The sequence below is a fragment of the Crocodylus siamensis genome, chromosome 2, assembly GCF_052110815.1.
Source record: "Crocodylus siamensis isolate JL-2025a chromosome 2, ASM5211081v1, whole genome shotgun sequence".
NCBI classification, from domain to species: Eukaryota; Metazoa; Chordata; order Crocodylia; family Crocodylidae; genus Crocodylus; species Crocodylus siamensis.
In genome coordinates, this window is record NC_143396.1 from 36,095,953 (window position 1) to 36,118,822 (window position 22,870).

The 22,870-nt window shown below is 44.3% G+C and overlaps 1 pseudogene; it reads left to right on the top strand.

Annotated features, from left to right (window-relative positions):
* The first annotated feature begins 834 nt into the window (after positions 1-834).
* LOC149870151 (uncharacterized) overlaps positions 835-22,870 on the top strand; it is a 36,006-nt pseudogene continuing 13,970 nt past the window's right edge.

The window sequence follows — 22,870 nt, forward strand, 5'->3', positions numbered from 1 at the left end:
CATAAGATACTCCTCCTGCACAAAGTTGTATCTTTGCTACAATACTACTTGATATGTTTTTCTACATGAATGGGAACACACTTATGTTTTAAATGCAACTAGTGTATCCTAAGGGTAATGTGTGACATGGTCCATAGTGAACGTGCAATAATTGTAATTTAGTGCAGATTTTGCTTGGTTGCATAGTTACACCCTGGAACAAATTCTAAATATCACTATTACAGGGGTATAGGTTGTTGTTTTATTGGTCTAAGGATATAGGCAGACAAGGTTATGAAACCAATTCAAATACTTGGGAAAAAAATTCTTAGCAAGCTTTTGAGTTTAAAAACCCTTTGTCAGGCTGAGGAAGCATCTATCAGAGAGAAAGGCCATAGAATCTCTAAGATCCAACCACCAAATAATAAAACCAGCAGATAAAGAAGCAGCCATAGTCATCCTTAACCACAAAGACTACATAAAAGAAGCCAATAGACAACTCTCTACCATCACCTACTACAAAGAACTACAGAAGATGCTACTCCCCTTTTCACCCTGAAACTCAAAAATACCATCAAATCATTTCCATCGGAACTACAGGAAAAACTAGACCTTGATCCCCCACTGCCTAACCCTGGGACTTTTTACATGTTCCCTAAAATCCACAAAAAAAGGGAACCCTGGCAGACCTATTTATCCAACCAAAGAACCCTAACTGAGGAAATATCAGGTTTCATTGAATTAATCCTAAAACCGCTTGTCACCCAAAGAGTGAGTTTTGTCCAAGACACTACAGACTTTTTATGAAAACTTAAAAACATAAATCACCCTCCCAGCAACACTCTCCTAGCCACCATGGATATTACCAACTTATATACCAACACCACACACTGGGATGGCATCCAAACCTGCCTTACATACCTACAAGAGCAAGATGACAATAGACCCAAAGATGTTACAGACCTTATACACTTCATCCTCACATACAACAATTTCACCTTTATTAACCAATACTTCCTCCAGACCATGGGCACAGCTATGGGCACCAAAATGGCCCTACAGTATGTCAACCTTTTTATGAGACACCTGGAAGAAGAATTCCTCAAAGACTGAACCATCAAAACCTCACTATACTTAAGATATATCAATGACCTCTTTATCATTTGGACTGAAAATTTACATTCTTCAATTAAGTTCCATCAGAAATTCAACAATCATCACCCCTCCATCCAACTATCTCTTGAATACTCCAGCATCAACATTTCCCTTTTAGTCATGATGATCAGTATCCAGAATGGTAAAATACAAACCACGTTATACAAGAAACCCATGGACCAACATACATATCTGCACAGAACCAGCAATCACCCAAAACAGACCAAGAAAGCTGTAATATATACAGCCAAGCCCTCAGATACCACTGAATTTGCACTGAAGAGAACACCTGGGATTGCCACCTCACAAACCTTAAAAGGCTTTCACTCAACAAGGACACTCCTCTAGAGCGACAGACTGCATGTTTGAATGATCCACCCAGATACCACATGAGGAATTGCTGCAGTATAGAAGGAAACAGAAAGAAACTGCGCCACAAATCACACACCACTGTTTATGATATATCACCCCTCCCTCGAACATTTACAGAAAATCCTCAAACAGTTGCAACACATACTAGAAGGAGACCCAATTCTTAAAGAGCTCTTCCCAGAACCACCCATCCTAGCCTTCAAACAAGCACCGAACCTCACTAACCTCATCACCAGAAGCAAACTTCCTATGACCCAAAACATACTGAAAGGATCCAGATCATGCCATGATAAGAAATGCAAAACCTGTCAACACATCTCCACCACCCCCATAATTCCTACATCCCACAACAGATCCATCACCATTCCTGGATCTTACAGCTATACCTCCAGAAATTTAATACATCTCATCGAGTGCATCAAATGCCCTGATGGAAAATACATAAGAGAGACCAAACAACAACTGCACACCAGAATGAATGCACACTGGGAATCTATTAAAGACAAGAATACCCAGTGGGTGCACATTTCTCACAAGATAACCACTGTCACTCCAATCTCTCTAATTCTCAAAAGGAATTTACAAAGCACTTTTCACAGACAAGCCTGTGAACTTCACTTCATCAATCTCCTGGATACAAAAAATCATTGACTCAATATAGACACTGGATTTATGATACACTATAATCTACCTGACATCTGACTTCCCAGGTACCTCTCCACTATTTACCTGCTACTTTCACCCCCCTCCCAGCTCGCCCCCCCAGCCTGTCTCTCACCCACTGACTCATCAATATACATCTTCACTGACTGACTTCCTTGCATGCATACCAGCCTCTGGCTTCTTTACTATTCATTCCATCCAGCAAGAGCACACACCAACTGCAGATGCTTCCTCAGTCTGACTAAAGGTTTTTAAACTCAAAAGCTTACTAAGAAATTTTTTCCCCACTCTTTGAGTTGGTCTAATAAAAGATAACAGATTTACCCAAAGAAACTTGTCTGCCAAACATCATTATTGTAATTAAACAAGAAATCCTTGTCTATTTAAAAGTAGATGCTACAAATATGCATGATTATGTCTTATTTTACATTGTCCAGTAAGGTCAGTCCTGCTTTGCGCATGGCCACTATAGAACAGCATTTCTTCTCAACGTGTATGGAATGAAGAATGGGGGTGGAGCATTTGTCCTAAGTGTTCTAGCATGGTTGCATTTCTCGCTAACTTGTTTTTGATAAACAATCTTAAATATATGAGACGGAAAAGTCATCTCTGGTTGGAAACAACAAAATATCAGGACACTCCATGGGTCTTTTTAGTGATTTTCTTGCAATTCATTTCACTAGAAGAGACAGGATTTCAACTCTGTAAAACAGACTAAAAGCATCAAGCTCACCAATTTCCTGTGGACATTGGATAATCCCATGGACCTCAGAATAGTGTCTGAGTGTCTGAATTGTTATTTCTGAATGATTTATCTGCTTTATCATCTCAGTTGCTTTATCTCTTCTCAAGTTATGTTTCTAGACTGGAGAAAATGTCCCATCGTTTTACTTAGAAAAGCAAGAATCCTGGAGGAAAGAGAACAACAGTTAACCAAAAAAGGTAGGTGGTTCTAGTTTACCTAATTTTAAACTATTATCCAGTCTCTGTAACTTGTTTATTAGCTTACTAATGTAACCTAATTACTAAAAGAGGCTCTATGAATAGAAACAGAGCTCGGATTAGAGTGCACAAATTATTTATATTCCAATTAATATGTCCTGTATAGAAAAAGCAATATTAAATTAAAGTGCATATTACATACTGTATGGTATAAACTCTTAATTAGACAGTAAAATGAAATTCAAAGGGAGAAGAAGTATAAAGGCAAAGCTATAAAAAACCCTGTAAAACACAAGTTTTGATGCAATTAACATTCTCATAAAGCAATTGTCAATAAAAGCTGAATACCTAGATGTTTAAGTTTATTTGTGTAGTTGCCAAGGAAGGAACGGGGAGAAAGAAAATTTCTATACAGGTATGAATAGAGAATAAAATGGATATTTAAAAGTATGTCATTTATTTCTATCTCTACATATTTACTTAATCTCCTTAGAGTAAAACCTAAAAGAAAAAATCTTCAAACAAGAGCATAGTGACATTTTTTCATTCAGTACAAATCAAAGTAGGATGAACCAAGCAGTGATTGGATGCAAATTAGAATTTTGTATCTAGCTGAGATTATTATTCCTATAGGTTTGCCATTGAGAATAGATTAAATTCCACCTGAAGACAATGCGACTTGATGTTTAGCAACAGGCCATACATTCTGGGAAAGCTAGATTTCAATAAACCAATCTGCAATTAAATTAGGTGGCTCTGCAAATATGGAGACAGAAGTTAGTAAAAACCAAGTTACATCTAAATCACATCCATGCAGCTCAGCCTCTTCCTTACTTGAATGAGATGGTCATCCAACCTTTCACTGAAATTCTATATCAGAATAAATAAAATAGAAGGACTGACAGTGAAAATAATAGCCAGATTTACAATGCACAGATGGCAATGTGCAGAGAAGACTACCCACTGTCATTTGTACTTCCCTAATAATAGTACTGCCCAAAACAGATAATTTCTGCAATTTTAGTGCCTCACATTTTGCCCTCCTCCCCCTGCCTTTTTTTTAGCTTGTAAGAACCACAAGAGGCAAATATGAAGCAGTTAATGGGACACAGCAGACTTCAGTTTTCCTTAGTGTAACTATTTTTCCCCAATAAGCTAACATAAGCAAGGGTGGATAGTGCTGGTGTCCTTAAATCTGCTTTCTAACAGGAGTGCTCAACCTCTGGCCTGTAGGCTAAATCCAGCCGATGTCATTGTGTCATCTGGCCCACTGGGTTCCCCATGGATCCAGAAATTGGCATCAGGAGAGTGGTGGCACTGCTCCCTTGCTGCCAAATCTCTAGACCGGAGGGAGCCCTCGGGCCCTGTGCACTGGATCCAGCACACAGAGTTGAGTAGGGGTGGGTTCCAGGGCCCAATCCCAGAATACAGAGGTTGGGAGAGGGTAGCGCTGGACCCCCAGGACCCAATCCCAGTGTGAGGGAGGCAGAAGGAATCCAGTCCCTGAAAAGTGCCCAGACTTGGAGAGTGGGGCAGCACTACAAATCAAGAAGATGAATCTTACCTAATTGGTTTAACCAGTTAATACATGCAGAGGGCCTCCTGCAGATAACATGCTTCTAAAAACAAAGAACAACTTTTCTGAAGCATCAGACTATAAAATAAGTTGGAAATAGGAGGGGAAAAAATCAGTAAATCCATTTTTCTTTATAGTATTTAGAAGATCTTCTGGCTGCAATTTTTGTAAGGAATAATGAAACATATAGGTTATATATATACCAACAAAAACTTAAATAAACACTCTAACAGAAGTTAAAGTATGTGGCATTTGTTCTTGATAAAAAGCCTTCTGGAGATATAATCTTTGAACAAGAAAGAGATCCCTATTTTGTAGTGTTTTGGCAAAAAACGATGTAAAAAAACAGGCTTTTAAAGTAGATGACAGAAAAGCATTTTCTACAAAAGAATAATTTAAATGAAAACTAGTGTTTAGAACTGCAACTTGCCTCAGCATTGCTGCTGATATTTATTTTTCATGTTCTGCTCCAAAATGTATTTAAAGAGTTTTATTTTTATTTTCTGAAGAAAAAGCATCAACTGAAATACTTTACACTACAGTAACGTCCCTTAGTGTAGTCCTAGTGCATCAGACCTCGATTCTAGACTCCAGCCCCTGTCTCACCCCTCTTGGGCTTTGGCACCATGGCCCTGGCTTCTGCCCCTCTCAGGCTATCACCTTAGCCCTCTTTGCTCCAGCAGTCTCTACCACTTCTTAGTCCAGGCTTCAGCCATCTCAACCAGTGCCTGCTTGTGTCTTGAGCCCAAGCCCCTGGCAAGATGCAAAACATCATGTGCTCCTTGGGCATCACTGTGGCTTGCACCCCTGCCCTGGGAGACTCAAGCCCTATGGGACCTTTGGCACCCTTGGTCCTGAGTATGACCTAAAACTGCACCCTGCGGGGGATGGGTGGCCTGGTGGGGCTGTTTGTGGTGGAGTAGCACCCCCCAGAAATGCCAGGCCAGTTACCACCCTGGTGAAAGGCAAGTAGGGGCACCTAAACCCCAGCCCACATCTTCAGGTGGGTCATTTAATATCAGAGGTAGTTGTGGGGCTAGGCACGGCTGCGGCCATCTGAGCCAATGTGGGATACAAGACCCCAAGGAGCAAGAGTGGGACCAGGCACAGTTGTGACCACTTGAGCCTGCGTGGGGTTCAAAACCCCAAGGAGTGAGAGTGGTGGGCCAGACACACTGGTGAGGGCCACTTGAGGGTGTGTGTTGACAGAGTATGGGCCTCGGTGGAGGTGGAGGTGTAGAGTAGCGTGCAGTGGGGCACCAGACAGCCTACACTGGTGTGACAGTTGGGAGACCTGGAGAGCCTAGCCCAGAGCCTAGGAGCCCAACTGTACATGTATGTAGGGCAAGGAGCCTAGTGAGAATGAGGGACTCAGAGCCCAAGGAGAGGGGTGAATTATGAGGCCCTGTGAGGAAAGGGCATGAAGTGTGCCCTGGTGAGCAACGGGGTTTGAGGGTAGGCCCTGCTAGCATGGGAGCCAGGTTAGGTCCAGGTAAGCTTTTGGGCGCCTGAGACCACAAGAGGGCAAGAGGCCTATTGGGTGAGGCAGCTGAAGAAGTGCTAAGGGGAAACAATGGGGGTGAGTCAGGAGCCCTAATTTAGAGCAGCTGGGTGAGCAACCCAGTGAGGGACTAGGGGCATAGTCAATTCAGTGTTCTGCTAACCGCCCAGCATTCACTTGGATGAGGGTGACAGGAGAGGCCCAAGAGGCCACACACTTTCTGGCCACAGAGTGCAGGGAAACAAGCCCCAGGACACTTTGGGCAAGGACAGAGTGAGTGTGGCCCTGAGAGAAGAAGGGGTGGTATGAGAGTGGCCCCGCAAAGGGGCAGTATGAGAGAAACCGTGTGAGACGCAGTAGAGTGGGAGACACCTTAGTGAGAAGGAGGTGGTATGAGTGTGGCCCACAGCCAGGTAGAAGTAAGAGCCCTAACACTGAGATGAGTTGAGCCCAGCCTCAGGCCAGAGCAGAGCTCAGCTTTTGGGAACATCTGCAAGGCTTGGGATGAGGTATAGGTGTGGTTGGAGCTGCATACATAGGCCCAGGAGAACAGGGCACTCAATGGGCAGCCTCCCACCTAATTAACACCTCGATTATGTTTCATCAAGGCATGGCTGGTGAGACAGGTGAGCGGCCTGCCCAGAGGCAGGTGAGGAAACTAGCACTGTGGCTAGTCAGGGAGTTCCTCACTTTGCCACAGCTGTACACAGACTTGTACTATTTTTACTTGCACAGAACAGCCTTATGCAACGCAAGTACAGTCAATGAAATTGCTGGGACCAAGAATACATCCACACTCAAACTGCAACATAGCATATGGATGCCCAAGCTGGCTTTAAACAAATAAGCTTGAGAACCAGATATCATGGCAGCTCAGAGCTCCTGATAGGCTAATTTATCCTACCAGCTCAGACAAAGTTAACGCCAATTCTCCATTACAGTCAGCAGCATAGACATACCTGAAATCATGGTGTAAGATACTCCATGGGAGTAAAAATCTAATCTAGTTCTAAGTTTGAATACTACACAGGAGAGAAAAAAAAGCATTACTAAATAAGAATATCATAGCAATTTAAAATTACCATGTACTATATCACTTTTACCTGAAAAGCATCTCAATGTAGGTTGCAGATACAATACATTTGGGCCTGGACTATGCATCACTGCTCTGCCCTGAGTAGGCAGGTATTAGTAAGTAGCTCTGTGAGTCTGTCTCCCTCTGCTTAGAGGAGTAAATAACCTTGGCTCTGTATTCAGTTCACTATTTATTTTTTGCCCTTTGGTTGGGGGGCGACTCTTAGACTGAGTTCCAACATTTTTAAACCGGTCTACGTGTGCTGAACTTCTGTTCATTATGGGTATAGATTGGTTTTGTGGGCCAAACTTCTGGATATAGACCAGTTTCTGATAGCTTATACCTGTAAAAGTGTAGTGTCTGTACCTGGCCTAGGTGGCTAAAGATTCCTCCTCCACAATCCAAGTGAAAACCAAGAAGTACAAGCAGCAAGCCCCAGCTAGAGTGATGCTGGAGATTTCAATCATTTCCAACTACGGGGAGCAGACTGCAACAGTCCCACACAATTAATATCAAATACCATAAAAGGTCAGCTACTCAGGGTTTCTTTACCACCTAAAGAAGCCTAGAATCTGTCCTCCTCAGATCTCTTTGTTTAGGAAGGCACTGGCCTACAAACATCTATTAAGGCCCTGTGTGTCATGTATAAGGTGAAGCAGGCCCACAGCTCCAAGTTATGGAACTAGTTTCTTCTAGAACATGTTCTCTCTTGGACAATATTTGATTTGACCAAACTGGCTAGTTGATTTAACTAGACAACCTAGTAAAAGACTAAAGAATGAGATACTCCATAATTCAACTATATATGGAATCAGTGACACTTGGATTCTCCATAACTCAATTATGCCAATAAATCATAAGGAACTATATCACACATTTGTGCTTTCAATTACCGTTTGTCTGAGCCAGTCATAAATTTAGTAGACTACAGAACTCAGAGGGCAGAAATCAGGGACAACACTTAAAGGCTGTTGTATGGATAGAATTAATTATAGTCTCTTTTTCAAAATATTATGAAGTGTATTGAGTACTATTCAGTTACAGGCAGGTAGATGCTGCAAGCAAACAGCATTGCAGAGAAAACAGTTACATTTATCTTTTCTACTGTCAGTATTACAACATTTGATACTTTCTATGGTATATCTCAGAACACAGTGAAACAGCATCAAAAAGCCTATAAATCAACAGTAAAAGGTAAAAACAAGAAAAAAGAAAAAAAAATAAATGAATCATTATAGACATAGGGTATTATTCACTCACGCTAAGCACTAAATTTTTTACTCGCTCCTTACTCTGTCAAATTCTGCTAACGTCAATGGGAATTTTGCCTACATAAAAAAAATATTGAAGACACCAGGATATGGCCTGGTAAATTTTAAGGTTTCCTAAACTCTCAAAAGCCAAAAGTTGTATTGATCTGATGCTGAAACCAGTACTCAATAAAAGGAAATGCCAATTCAATTATTCAGTATACCAGTTTATAGCTCTTACTCATATAACTGTAAAAGGGAATTCTTTTATGCTGCTTTTGGTTGGCATTTGCCTTAAAGAGATATTTTTAAATTGTTAAATTGTCCTTAAATAAATGGAACTAAACCATTTCAGTACTTTGAGTGGGTTAGTACGTGACATTTACACTAGTATAGTCTTACTCTGATATAAATGAAGACTAGATATATATACTAGGGGTGTGCGAAGCAGGTCCTATTCGATTTGGATTCGGCCCAAATCGGGGACAGTGATTCAATTTGTTGATTTGGATCACTGTCCCCAGTTCAATTCAGCCAAGTCTGAATCTGAAGAGTCGATGCTGATTCGGAGAATCAGAGATTCAGACGTAGACACAACTTTAAAAGTTTTTTCTATGTACCTTGTGGTACCAGCGTGGCTTCTGAATGCTGCAAGGCTGGGACAGATGGAACATCCCACAGGAGTGAGGGGGACCCTCCATGTGCTTGGTGGCAAACCTGGAAGTGGACCAGAAGTACTTCCAGTCCACTTCTGGGTCTGCCAGGGAGTGTACTGGGGGGGCCCCCCACATCCCCCTGGCTTAGTGATTAGCCATGGGGGGACCCTGGGTGTCCCCCTAGACCCAAAAAGTACCAGTCGCAAAGCTGGGGAGGCAGGGGGGCCCCCCCAGTATGCTCCCCGGTGGACCCAGAAGTGGACTGGGAGTGCTTCTGTTCCACTTCCCAATCTGCTGCCCTGCACGCTGGGGAGCCTCCCATGCTTCTGTGGGACACTCTATGTGCCTCAACATCACAGCATTCATGGACCACCTGCTACCTAGAGGTATGTAGAAAAAACATTTAAAGCTGTGTCTATGTCTGAATCACAAAATCTTTCCGAATCTCTCCAAATCAACTTGGAGGGTTCTAATTCAAATCAGAGGACCTTTTAATCTCTCTGAATTGATTTAGATTCAGAGATTCAGCCACTGAATCGGGCTGAATCTCCACTGAATCAAATCAGGAACCGAAGCTTCGCACATTCCTAATATAGACTATATACAAATGTTCAGTTTCTACCAAGAGAATCAGCATTCTCCTGGCAGAAAACAAAAGTGTGCAGACATCAAGGCTAAGGACACAAATTACACATAAACCAATATAAGGGATCAGAAACTGGTTTAAATCTGTAACACTACATATGTTTGATACACATAAACTGCTTTGAAAATAACTGGAACAAATTTAAGATAAATATGGATGGAAATAGTATCAGACTTCACTGATTTAGGTTAAATAGGTTTACTGAACTTCTGTTCCAGATCCCCTCCTGATTCAAGTTAACTCAAAATCCCCTCAGCATCCCAGGATGCTTTGCACCTCCCCCACAACCCTCTCTTGCAGGGTGGACAAGCTAGCCTTGACTCAAACTGTCTGCTCCAGCCAAGCAGAGAGGTGTGCTCTAGTGCCTCCTGGCTTTTGGCCTGGGCTACTGCAGGCATGAGGCTGCATTTCCAGAATCAAAAGTAAACGTTCACTTGCTTATCAGTTCAATTTGTGTAGCTGAGACTAACCTGCAAAGATTGAATCAATTCAGCCTCAGGTTTTTTGCCCACTGTACTTAGCCTTAAGATTTTTCTCCTGAAGCAAGAATAGCCACTCGGGGGGGGGAAATAACCTAGGAAGAACCAGGGTTAAACACATTCCAGGAGAATTTCTCCCAGGATACTGAACATCTGAATGCTTTCTCCTAGCCTAACTGGGAAGCAGGGAAAAGGTTCCCAGGTCTTCCTGAGACCAGTGTCACAAGTCTGGAGGAGGCACAGGGGACAACTGCTCCTGCTTGCCAGCAAACAAAGAGGGGGAGAAGAGGCATAGCAACCAGCTACTCTCACCTGCTTTTCATGCCCAAGTTCCTGCTGTGGGAAACAGGCAGGGACTTAGCTATATTGCTCCCTCTGCTTGGCTCCCAGTACCTGGAAGCTAAATGCAGGGAGCACTGCCCCCTGCTTGCTTCCCCATACCCCCTATGCACCTCCCCAGCTCCTGGGCATGCTGGTTTTTTAACCATCAGCCACCCAGCTGATCCAGAGCAGAGTGGGTCAAAATGAACACCTGTACACAGCCTTTAAGTACAGCCATAGACCTCTGTAAATAACTTTACATCAGGGCGAAGTTACTCCTGGGGAGAGTCAAAAGTAAGGAGGTGTGGTCATTTTTATACATGCAAGCACCATTGTATTTTACATATATTTTGCACATGCAGTTGTATAAGCAATGAAATGCACATCAGCATCTGAGAAAATGGCAGTGGCATGCTTTTGAACTAAAACACATACAAGGTGTTTTAGTTCAAAAGCGCATCACCGCCATTTTCTGTGTGCTGATGCACATTTTGCCACTTATACAATTGCACATGGTACAGCAGTTTGCATCAGCTCACATGTGGAGCATACTTTATTAATTGAGTCTGTTCCGAGGCAACAGGTCTCCAGCATGTTGTGGGACAAAAAGTTACATGTATAAATGCAAGTTATACCAGTGAATGTGGCTGTAGCGCTAATCAGTTTCATCTCTGAGTAGCAATTTGCTGAATGCAAAACAAGCTATTTACTTATCTCCTACTACTCAGAGGCAAAGCCTTGTAACAGCTCCAGCTGCTGGCAGCTGCCTCAGGAATTTGGTCACCTCTCTGCTCCAAGCTCTGGTATAACTGGGTACAAATTGATGTACAAACTATACTAGTGTAAATGTCACACAGAAGGCAGGGAAGGGTGGAACCTTAAGAAAGGCATAAGCTCTTGTAGGCTATCACCTACTTTGTCAGATGGAACACAATATCTGACAAAGCAGGCTGCAGTTTACAAAAGCATATACCTTTCTGAATAAAAGACTCTTTACGGTACTATCTGGCCCTGTCTTCTGCCTGACATCAGAATAATACAGCTATCTCCCAATGTAAATATGTTATGTATCCACACTATCAGTCTCTCCTGGAAGCCTCTTTTAAAAATGTAAGCTGTGATGTGTGTAATAAACATATCCCTATAGACATAAACAAGTATCTGAAATTGTAGAAATATCAAATGGAATAACTCACACAAAAAGCGTAAGGATTTTAAACAGTACTAGCTATATTTTGAAGATGTCATTACTTTATATTGTTAAGGTATGAGAAAGATCCAGTTCTCAATATTCCACTGAAATAGGCACCATGCACATGATTTTTGCAGCCCAACAGATCCAGGAAAAATGCCAAGAACACCACCAGGAACTATATATGGCCTTTACTGATCTAACCAAAGATTTTGACTCTGTTAATGATGAAGCACTATGGAACAAGTTATTGAAGTTTGGCTGCCCAGGGAAATTTATCACCATCCTAAGACTCCTTCATCACCAGATGACTGCCTCTATCCTATGCAGTGGCTCTGCTATGGAACTCTTTGCCATTTGAACTGGCATTAAGAATGGCTGTGTGATCACTCCAGTTTTGTTTTTCATCTTTCTTGAGGTCATCAAGATGCTCATCCGTGACCATCTCCCACACAGAATCAGCACTGAGTACAGGATGGATGGGATTTCAATCTTTCCTGCCTCTGTGCCAAAACCAAAGTTACTTTGGCCTCAATTGTGGAACTTCAGTATGCCAATGATTGTGCTGCCACTGCACATATTGAGGAGGCCCTACAAATGGCCCTTAACTACTTCTCTCAAGTATACCAGTGCCTGGGACTGACCCTTAACATTGGAAAAACTAATGTGCTTCACCAGCCTGCTCCAGGCTAATCAACTCCCCCAGCAATGATCTTCACTGATGGACAGGAGCTGGAGAATATTGAATACTTTTGCATACTTCAGCAGCCATCTCTCAAAGGCCGCCACCATTCACAAAGAGATCCAATGTAGGGTCTCATGTAGCAGCTCTGCCTTCAGAAGACTGAATCATCATGTGTTCAGGACTCAAACAAAACTCCTACTATATAAGGCTGTGGTAATCCCAACTTTTCTCTATGGCTGTGAGGCTTGGGTGACCTACAGGGTCCACCTGAAAAGCCTGAAACACCATCACCAGCACTACCTCTGGAAGATCCTTGGCATAAAGTGGGAGAGTCAATGCACAAATGCCAGTATCCTCATTGACACTAACTCCACAAGTATAGAAGCATTGATTATTCAACATCAGCTGCAGTGGGCAGGGAACTGTGTGCACATGCCTCATACGCAGTTACCAAAACAACTTCTATACTCCCAACTCAGCCAAGAACATGTGGGTCCCAGAGAAAATGCTTCAAGGACACCCTCGAGGCAAACATTAAGAAGTTTGACACTGACACCACAAATTGGGAAAAACTAGCTCAGAACAGGGTTAACATGGCAACACCTTGTAAGAGAAGGTACATCTTTGTGGAAAACCATCTCATCCTGGAGGCAGAAAAATAACAGAGTCGGAAGGAAAGGAAACAAGACAAAGAAATCCATAGTCCAACCCTCCCTTTAACCACTACCTGTGGCATCTGCCAGAGAGTCTGTAGCTGTAGGATTGGCTTTCTTAGCCATCAACACACTCATTTACAACCTTTTACTTGACCTATGTGAGTGATCATCCTCAACCATGAGGGAGCACCATGACAATATATATTTATAGATACAGTAAACTCTTTGGTAACCAGCACCTTACAAGCTGGCATGCTCTGTTAACCAGCATGCCAGCTTGTAAGGAAAAGTGAAACCAAAAGTGCCCACTTCTGGTTTCTCTGAGCCCCCACAGCCTGGGGCAAATCAGCCTGCGCTGCCAAGCCCCCACAGCCCGGGGGCATAACAGGCTGCATGGGGCTGTGTGGAGCCTACCTCTCTGTCCCACGAGGCCTGCAGGACCTGCAGGAGGGGCAGCAATGCCACAGGAGGGGCGGAGAGACACCCCAGACGTGGCGGGAGAAGTGGCAGCCAGGGCCGCTCAATTAACCTACATATTTGGTATCCAGCATCCCCCATTCCTGGGGGATGTGGGATAACAGATCTTTTACTGCATATATATTTCCAAACTAGATTACAATTGCTATTAGATAAGGTGCGCTTTAAGTTTCTCTGATTCTGCAGTTTTTCTTGTACTCCCTAACTCATTCTGGTATCATTAAGTCACTATATAATAAAACTTATGGTAAATTCAGCCCAGTAACAGTCATTTCATCCCATTTATGCTGTGTGAAGTCCTGTGTTGTCTTACAAATATGCATTAAATATTTCATAATATTTAAACCTGTATAGTACTTTTTCATATCTAGATGCTTCATCTGAAAAAAGTAAAACATTTTTATTTTGTAGTTTTTGTCTTCCTTTGATCCTGCAGTATGCTGAACAACTCAAGCTGAAATTTTATACAAAAAACACAGATACCTGAAACTTCATAAAATACCTAATTAAAGAATAAAATGTAATAATGCTTTTAAAGTTATGTCTTCATATCAAAAGTCTCATGTAACTGATTTTTAGTGATAAAAAACAAAGGAACAGAAGATTTAGTACAGAGATAACACTCGCATTATCATCATCATCATTTTAATTATCATTTGGCAGAAGCCAGTATCATTATACCTTCTATGTATACATATAGCCATCTTTGTCTTACTCAGCTCATGGCTCCAGTGACTCTGTGTTCTTAGCTAATTCTACTCCCTTCCTTTCCATTTTGCAAAACTGCTAAAAAAAATTCTAAAAAACATTCTGGAATGATTTGACATAGATAACACCTGAGCAAAACAAAAGCCGTAGAAACCTCCTGCAAGTCCATATATGGAATATGCCTTTATGTAAACAAGCCCTCACCAGGCAGAATATACTTCTTACCTTTGCTCCAAAGTAGAAGTTCACTAGGGGAATGGCCAGTGTGTGTTATGGGACAAAAATACCCAACTGTCAAATAGTTCTTAGAAAGAAATATCTACCTGGGATGGATTAGAGAAGCCTTCCAGCTACTATATCGTGCCCCTGGAGCTGGGATTGAGGAGACAATCTTTAGCACCCACAGAGTCCATCCTCTCAACTGCATGAAGCATGAGATGCTTGTTTAGATGTTTCTATTTTGCATGGGAATATATGACTCCATAAGATATAAGGCAGTGAAGAATCAGAACCATCAAGTTTTAATGTCACCAACTGCATTTTCAGAGAGTCCCTAGGTATCTTTTTTTACAGTTCACTAACACATACCACACAGCCATGCTCATCTGGATACACCCTATGGGATCATAATTATGGAACAGATTTCTTCAAAAATAAAATAAAATAAAGATGAACTGCAAATGAAATGTATGAATCTGTAGTTATAGCTATAGATATTCCTATTGGCCCCAATTCCACAAATACTTACAAGTGTAAATTAGGATTAGGGTACAGACACATAACAAATAAACTGTTCTTCTCAATGAAGAAGGAAATAGTAGGAAATCAGGGAGACAAAGAGCAGAAAAGTAAGGGAAGGAAGGAAAGAAAAGGTGAGGGAAAAGAAGACTGTAAGAGGTCAGGTCAGGCACGTACCTGGTGAATCAGATGTCAGGCAGGTTGTAAATGTGTCATAAAATCAATGTCTATATTGAGTCCATAATTTTTTGTATCCAGTAGATTTATACAGTGAAGTTTGTAGGCTCGTCTACAGAAGATGTTTTGTAAGTTCCATTTCCTGCCTTTTGTCTCCCTGATTTCCTACTATTTCCTTCTTCACTGAGAGCCCCTTTCATATCTATTATTTCCTCTGTAATACTGCCATTTGGCCTTTCTTTTCCCTTGCTTTCTTCCCCTTCTTTCCCCTGTTTCACCTTCTGTTTCTACATCCTCTTCACTTTGAACTTCTCTCAGTCCTATTTTCCTGATCAACTATTTTCCTTTTCACTGACAGCCTCTTCTACCTTGTATTCCATCACTGTAATGCCTCCCTTCAGCCTTTTCTCTTCTTTTCCTCTTGCTCTCTTCCCCTTTGCCCTCCCCTGTCTGTTTTACCTCTCTGCTTTACCTTTTGTCTTTCTAATTTCCACCTATTTACATTTTCACTGACATCCTACCATACTTTTAGCTTCTCTCATTTCTTGGAGTCTAAGAACAGCAGACTTACTATGCCTGAAGAAGGGTGATTGCACCGGAAAGCTTGTCAAGAACTTTTTCACAACTACTTAGTTGGTCTAATAAAAGATATCACATCTACTCAAAGAACCTTACCTCTCTAATTGAATATATATATATTTGTCAGCTTAACTAGTGCTGAATCCCACTGCCCTCAACTCTAGTTGGATGTTCATCTCATCACACGATTATGCCCCTCAGAGCAAGGTCCCTCACTCCTTTTGTTCTGCAGAGCACTCACCACCCCAGTGTTCAAGCAGTACATAAATACATACAGGGCACATCTACACAAGACATTTACTGCCCAGTAGACTAATTAGCTGCACAGTAAACATTGTATATGAGTGCCCCTATTAGGCTGAAGTAAACTAATTAACTCCACAGCAGCACACATGTAGATTCTGCCCTGACTGGCTGGGGCACCAGGGTGCTTCAGTTCAGGGGCTTCCTGCTGGCTAGTAGGGCTGTGAGAAGCTTCAGTCCGCGATTCGATTCGGAAAAGACTCAGCCTGATTCTGAGGCCAAATCTCTGAATCTGAATCGAACCAGGAGAAGCTTAAAACTTTCCAAATCGATTTGGAGGCTCTGAATCAATTTGGAAAAGATTCAGAGATTCAGAAGTGGTCTTTCAGGGGAACAAAAACTGAGAAGAGAGAGAGGGAGAGGGAGAGAAAGAGAGGGAGCAGGGGGGACAGACTGACATCTCCAGCTGGCCAGTCACTGTGATCTCTCCCCGAGTCCCCTTCAAATTATGATGTCCGGGGGAGGGACACAAAAACAGCATATAAGCCTCTGTTTGCAGGCTTTCTGTGCTTTTTGTGACCTGTTTCTGCCTGAGCAACAGCATCTGAAAGGTACTGTACTGGCTTGGCTTCCTAGTTAGTCTCCTACTACTTTTTGCTCTTGGAAAGGACTGGATATAGCTTAGGTTACAAACCAGAATCCCTCTACTTATCCATCTCTTTCAATTGACATTTCTTCTTGGGTTTTTTCCCCCCAAAGCTTTTTAAAATGAAAGCTGTGTTTTCCCTGGCAGGGTGATCCATCACTGTGCAGAGAAGCACACACTACACAAACTCACACACATACACCATACAGGACATGCTTGGTAATCTGGTGGTAGCACCAGATGACAAAGATAATCTCTTTAACAGAGTCTTTCCTTCCATTTTTCTGAGGAGGGACAGGGACATCCCCCCCACTGGGATTTTGGACAAACCCAGGGGAGGTGCAGCCAGGCCCAGGGTTGGCGAGGACCTAGTCAGGAAACTTCTGGAGGGACTAGGTAAGTTCAAATCAGCAGGTCCTGATGATCTCCACCCCAGAGTGCTTAGGGAATTGGCAGGGGTCATTGCAGGACCCCTGGCACAACTTTACAAGCACTTGTGGTACTCTATCAAGGTGCCAGAGGACTGGAAAAAGGCCAACGTGGTCCCCATTTTCAAAAAAGGGAGGAAAGAGGACCCAGGAAACTATAGGCTTGTTAGTCTTACCTCAGTCCTGGGGAAGCTCTTTGAGAAAATTATACACATCTACAAGGGACCAGCAGGAGAGATTATACTTAGGGGCAATTAACATGGGTTCATTAGAGGCAGGTCCTGTCAGACCAACCTGGTTGCCTTCTATGACCAGGTCACAAAAGCCTCAGACACAGGTGTCACAGTGGATGTAGTCTTTTGGACTTTAGGAAGACCTTCAACACTGTCTCTCATCCCATTCTCATTAAAAAATTAGGCCACTGTGGTGTCGACACCTACACAGTCAGATGGATCACAAATTGGCTGGAGGGCCACACCCAGAGAATGGTGCTGGACATTTTCAAGATGGAGGGACATGAGCAGTGGGGTTCCTGAGGGCTGGGTCCTCGGGCCGCACTGTTCAATATCTTCATCGGCAACTTGGACAAGAGAGTGAAAAGCACCTTAAGTTCACGGATGACACTAAGATGTAGGGAGAAGTGAGCACACTGAAGAGAGGGACAGGCTATAACTAGATCTAGACAGTTTACAGAGGTGGGCAGATGAGAATAGGATGGGTTTCAACACAGACAAATGCAAGGTGTTGCACCTGGGGAGGAAGAATCAGAAGCATACCTACAGGCTGGGGACAAGAACTCCCTTCCTGTCAGCACAGAGGCAGAAAAGGATCTTAGAGTCATTATTGATTCCAAGATGAACACGGGCCGCCAATGTAGGGACGCAGTCAGGAAGGCTAACCTCACCTTGTCATGCATCCATGTCCATCATGAGCAGGACCAAAGAGGTGATCCTCCCCCTCTACGCGACATTGGTCATGCCGCAGTTGGAATACTGTGTCCAGTTCTGGGTGCTGCACTTCAGAAGGGATGTGGACAACATGGAGAGGGTCCAGAGGAGGGCCACTCGCATGATCGGGGGCAGCAGGGTAGGCCCTACAAGGAGAGGCTACAGGATCTAAACCTGTTCAGCCTCCACAAGAGAAGGCTGAGAAGGGATCTGGTGGCCACCTATAAGCTTGCCAAGGGGGACCAGCAGACAATGGGAGAGTCCCTGTTCCCCCAAGCACTACTGGGAGTAACAAGGAACAACAGCTGACTGAAAATAGATTCAAGGCTAGACATCAGGAGGCACTACTTCACAGTCAGGGTGGCTAGGAGCTGGAACAAACTTTCAAGGGAAGTGGTGTTCACCCCTGCCCTGGAGGTCTTCAAAAGGAGGCTAGACAACCACCTAGCCAGGGTTGTTTGACCCCAGCATCCTTTCCTGCCCATGGCAGGGAGCCAGACTTGATGATCTGCTTAGTTCCCTTCCAACCCTACCAACTATGAAACTATCATAGAAGTAGAAGTCAGATATTATTACAACACAAAATAAGTCACACATTCATAATAGAAGATGACATTATATATAGTTATTAATATTAATAATTATAGGTATTAGTTACATACAGACTAAAAACAACACAAAAGAAGTCGGATTAACACAAAACAGAAGTCAGACACTCAGTCATAGAAGAAGTAGAAGAAGAAGGGAATAGATATTTTAGGTACGCTACACAACAACAGAGAACAGTAAACAAAACACAGCACAGAAGTCAGACACAGACAGTCATATATCAGAGAAGAAGACGACGACATATATTCTATTATTAGTTACACACACATACACATTTTCCAGCAGAAGAAAGATGAATATGAAGTGGGCTGAAAAGGCAGGTGCCAGGTCTTCTGGCAGGGGAGGGAGAGGGGCTAGAGGGGGTAGGGAGAGAGCTAGAGCTGCAAGTCCATCCCCTCTCCCATCGCTCCCCAAACATAGACACGTCCTATTTCCTGGCAGGCATGAGTCTCATGCTGCCAGTGGAAACAAGGAGGTTGGAGTAGTACCTGTCCCTGAACCTGCACCACTAACTCCAGAAATAGGCACCAGCAGCATAATAACTGTCTCCTCCACCCCAATTTCATCTTCCAGTGTGAACCTCCCACTGCCAGAGGAGCTGGATCTGGAACCAGGGGGCTTGAGTGCCCTAGGTAAAGAAATTCTGGAGACCGAGGGGGAATCTCAGTTTGTGCTCAATACCCCTCAGAGTTCCCCTAGACCCAGGTCTCCTTCTCTGGAAAGCACCTCAGAGGCTGAGGTTGAGATTGTAGAGGTTCAGACAAGTGGCTTAGCTAAGGCATCTCCTCCTGCAGCTGTGCCTCAGCCAGTTGAGGAGGTGGGGAGTAGTGTAGTGTGGGATCATTTTTTGAGCTAGCAAACCTGGGATGATCTGCTATCTGCCAGCACTGTTGAAGGTAGATCAGCCAGGGCAAGGAGATGAAAAACTTTACCACACCATGGCGATGCTGCTGCATCTCAGGAGGCAGCACTCCCTTGCTCTTCTTGCTCTTCTTGCTCCTCAGCCTGGCACCAGTGTGAGTGTGCCCAAAGGGAAGTCCTGTGCTCACTCTAAAGCTCCCATCCCCCAAAAGCATGGACAGGCCACCCTGGAACAGTGGGGGAAAGCTGCAGATAGAGGGGGGCATGTCACAAAGGCAATCAAGATCAACCAGAGCATTGCTAAGATGCTTGCTCTGGATAGCCAGCCCTTCTCCTTAGTTGAGTGGCCAGGGTTCATGCAGCTCATGGTGCTCATGGCCCCATTTTACCAAGTGCCCACAGGCACTACCTTTAGCAGGACAGTGATGCCCTCCCCGTATGAGGCATGCAGGGAATACTTGAGGGAGGAGCTATGCAAGGTAGGGCTGCAGGTAGCCTTGCACTTCACCTCCATTTGGAGCAACCAGGGTAGTGATCACGCCAACCTGTCCTTTACAGGGCACTGGTTCAACCAGTTAGGCCATCAGTGGGCTCTCCTTCAAGCCAAGGTGCTGGATGAGTCCCACACAGCAAGGGAGATAATGGTGGCCATGAAATGCATGGTACAGGGGTGGCTCGTTGGGCAGGGTGAGCTCACCCATGGGTCACCAACAATGGGGCCAATATGGTCAAGGCCATCCATGATGCCAACTTCCGTGGCATCTGCTACATGGCACACAGGCTGCACCTCACGGTCAGGGATGCCTTGGAGGGGGACCAGACTGCCAGTGATGGCACCATCACTACCACCCAGCTCATTTCAAAATGCCGGAAGGTAGCAGGCTACTTCCACCACAGCATCAACGTGGGCAAGATGCTGTTGGAGAACCAAGCAGACCTGAGCATCCCGCAGCACAAAATCATGCAGGATGTTGAGACTCGGTGGAATTCCACATACCTGATCCTGGAAAGGCTGGTGGAGCAACAGAAGGCTATCCATGAGAAGGCCTTGCTTGGGAAGACTGGGATCTGCAGTCCCCTTAACAGAGCTGAGTGAGATACCATTTACCAGAAGTCAATCATCGTGGTGTGCAGTGACCAGCGGGGTCCCCCAAGGTTCCATCCTTGGGCCTATACTTTTCAACATCTTCATTAATGATGTGGACAATGGTGTCAGAAGTGGACTGGCCAGGTTCGCTGATGACACCAAACTTTGGGGCAAAACATCCACACCCAAGGACAGGATGGTGATCCAGGCTGACCTGGACAGGCTCAGAAAATGAGCGGACAAAAACCTAATGGCCTTTAACACTGAAAAATACAAGGTACTCCACCTTGGGAAGAAAAACCCGCAGCATGCTTACAGGTTCAGCAGTGCTACGCTCACTAGTACCATGGCCAAAAGGGACTTGGGGGTCATGACTGACCACAAGATGAATATGAGCCACCAATGTAATGTTGCAGCAGGTAAAGTGAGCAAAACTTTGGCTTGCATCCATAGATGCTTCTCTAGCAAATCCCAGGATGTCATCCTCCAACTGTACTCAGCCTTAGTGAGGCCGCAGCTGGAGCACTACATCCAATTCTGGGCTCCACAATTTAAAAAGGATGTGGAGAAGCTTGAGAAAGTCCAGAGGACAGCCACATGCATGATCAGAGGGCAGGAAAATAGACCTTATGATGAGAGGCTAAGAGCTATGGGACTCTTCAGCCTGGAAAAATGCAGGCTCTGGGGGGACCTGGTGGTATATAAGGGGTGTACATCAGGATCTGGGGGAATGCCTGTTCACCAGAGCGCCACATGGGATGACAAGGTTGAATAGTCACAAGCTCCTCCAAGACTGTTTCAGGCTGGACATAAGGAAGAACTTTTTTACTGTCCAAGCCCCCAAGACCTGGAACAGACTGCCACCAGAGGTGATGCAAGCACCTACTCTGGACTCCTTTAAGAGTCAGTTGGACATTTCTCTTGCTGGGATCCTGTGATCCCACCTGACTTCCTGCCCCTGGGATAGGGGGCTGGACTCAATGATCTTCTGAGGTCCCTTGAAGGTGAATCTCCCACTGCTGGGATTCCCCAAGCTCTACCTGCAGATGGATTGAGTGCCCCCCTCCTCACTCCATCTGCACCTATTTCCATTTGATTTTTTTTAAACCAGTTACTGCCCTGCTCTCAAAGCTGGAGGGGCACTCACTGCATCACCAGCCAGCAGGGGAAGAACATGTCCCTTCTGAGCTCCCACGCCAGAATGAACTTTGAGGTATGGGCTGGGGCTATGGAGAAGGAGGGGACCCCAGGTCCCGGCCATGACCACTAAAACTGCACTCTGCCAGGGTCAGGGAGGCCTGGTGGGACCGCTGGAGGCATGGCAGCCCCATTAATGCCAGGACTAAGGATCCCCCTGGTGAAAGGCAGGTAGGAGGTGCCATAACCTCCAGCTATGACACGCATGCACACAGTCCTGGCTAGGAAAGCCCAGTCCTGGGAAAGCCCAGACCTGTCATGTCTTTGACAAACCTAAGGCTTACTGGTAGCAGTGGAGTTGTAAGGCTCCAGGTAAGTTCAGTTTTGCTGCCAGGGATGCCAGCTTTCAGATTGAAAAACCCTTTTACCGGCTGAGGCAGCACCTGCAGTTGGTGTGTGTGTGTGTGTGTTCTGTTCCTGGATGGAAGGAATAATAAAGAAGCCAGAGGCAGGCATGCAATGCAGGCAAGAAAGCCAATCAGTGAAAATGGAAATGGAGACATCAGAGGGTGAGGGACAGGCTGGGGTAGGGGGGAAAGGGGGATGTAGCCATACAGGTAAAAGTGCAGATGTCCAGCAGGTTGTGGTGTGTCAGAGTTCCACTGTCTATATTGAGTCCATGAGTTTCTGTACCTAGGAGGCTGATGAAGTGAAGTTCATAGGCCCAGCTGTGAAAAGTGGTTTGTAAATTGTTCCCTCTTAGGATCAGGTCTGAGAGACTGAAGACAAGAGTGTGTTTTCGTGAGGAATGTGCCCCCACAGGTAGTTGGGTATTCTTGTCATTGATAGATTCAGCTGTGCAGTATGTGCGGCTACTGGAGATTGTTGGCAGGTTTTGTGTTTTGAGCTGTAGGAAGTTGGCTTCAGTTCTGGTGATGAAGTTAGGTGCTTGTTTGGATTTACAAACCACTTTTCAGAGTCAGGCCTATAAACTGCACTTCATCAGCCTCCTAGGTAGTAGGTACAGAGACTCATGGACTCAGTATAGACAGTGGGATTCTGACACACTACAACCTGCTGGACAT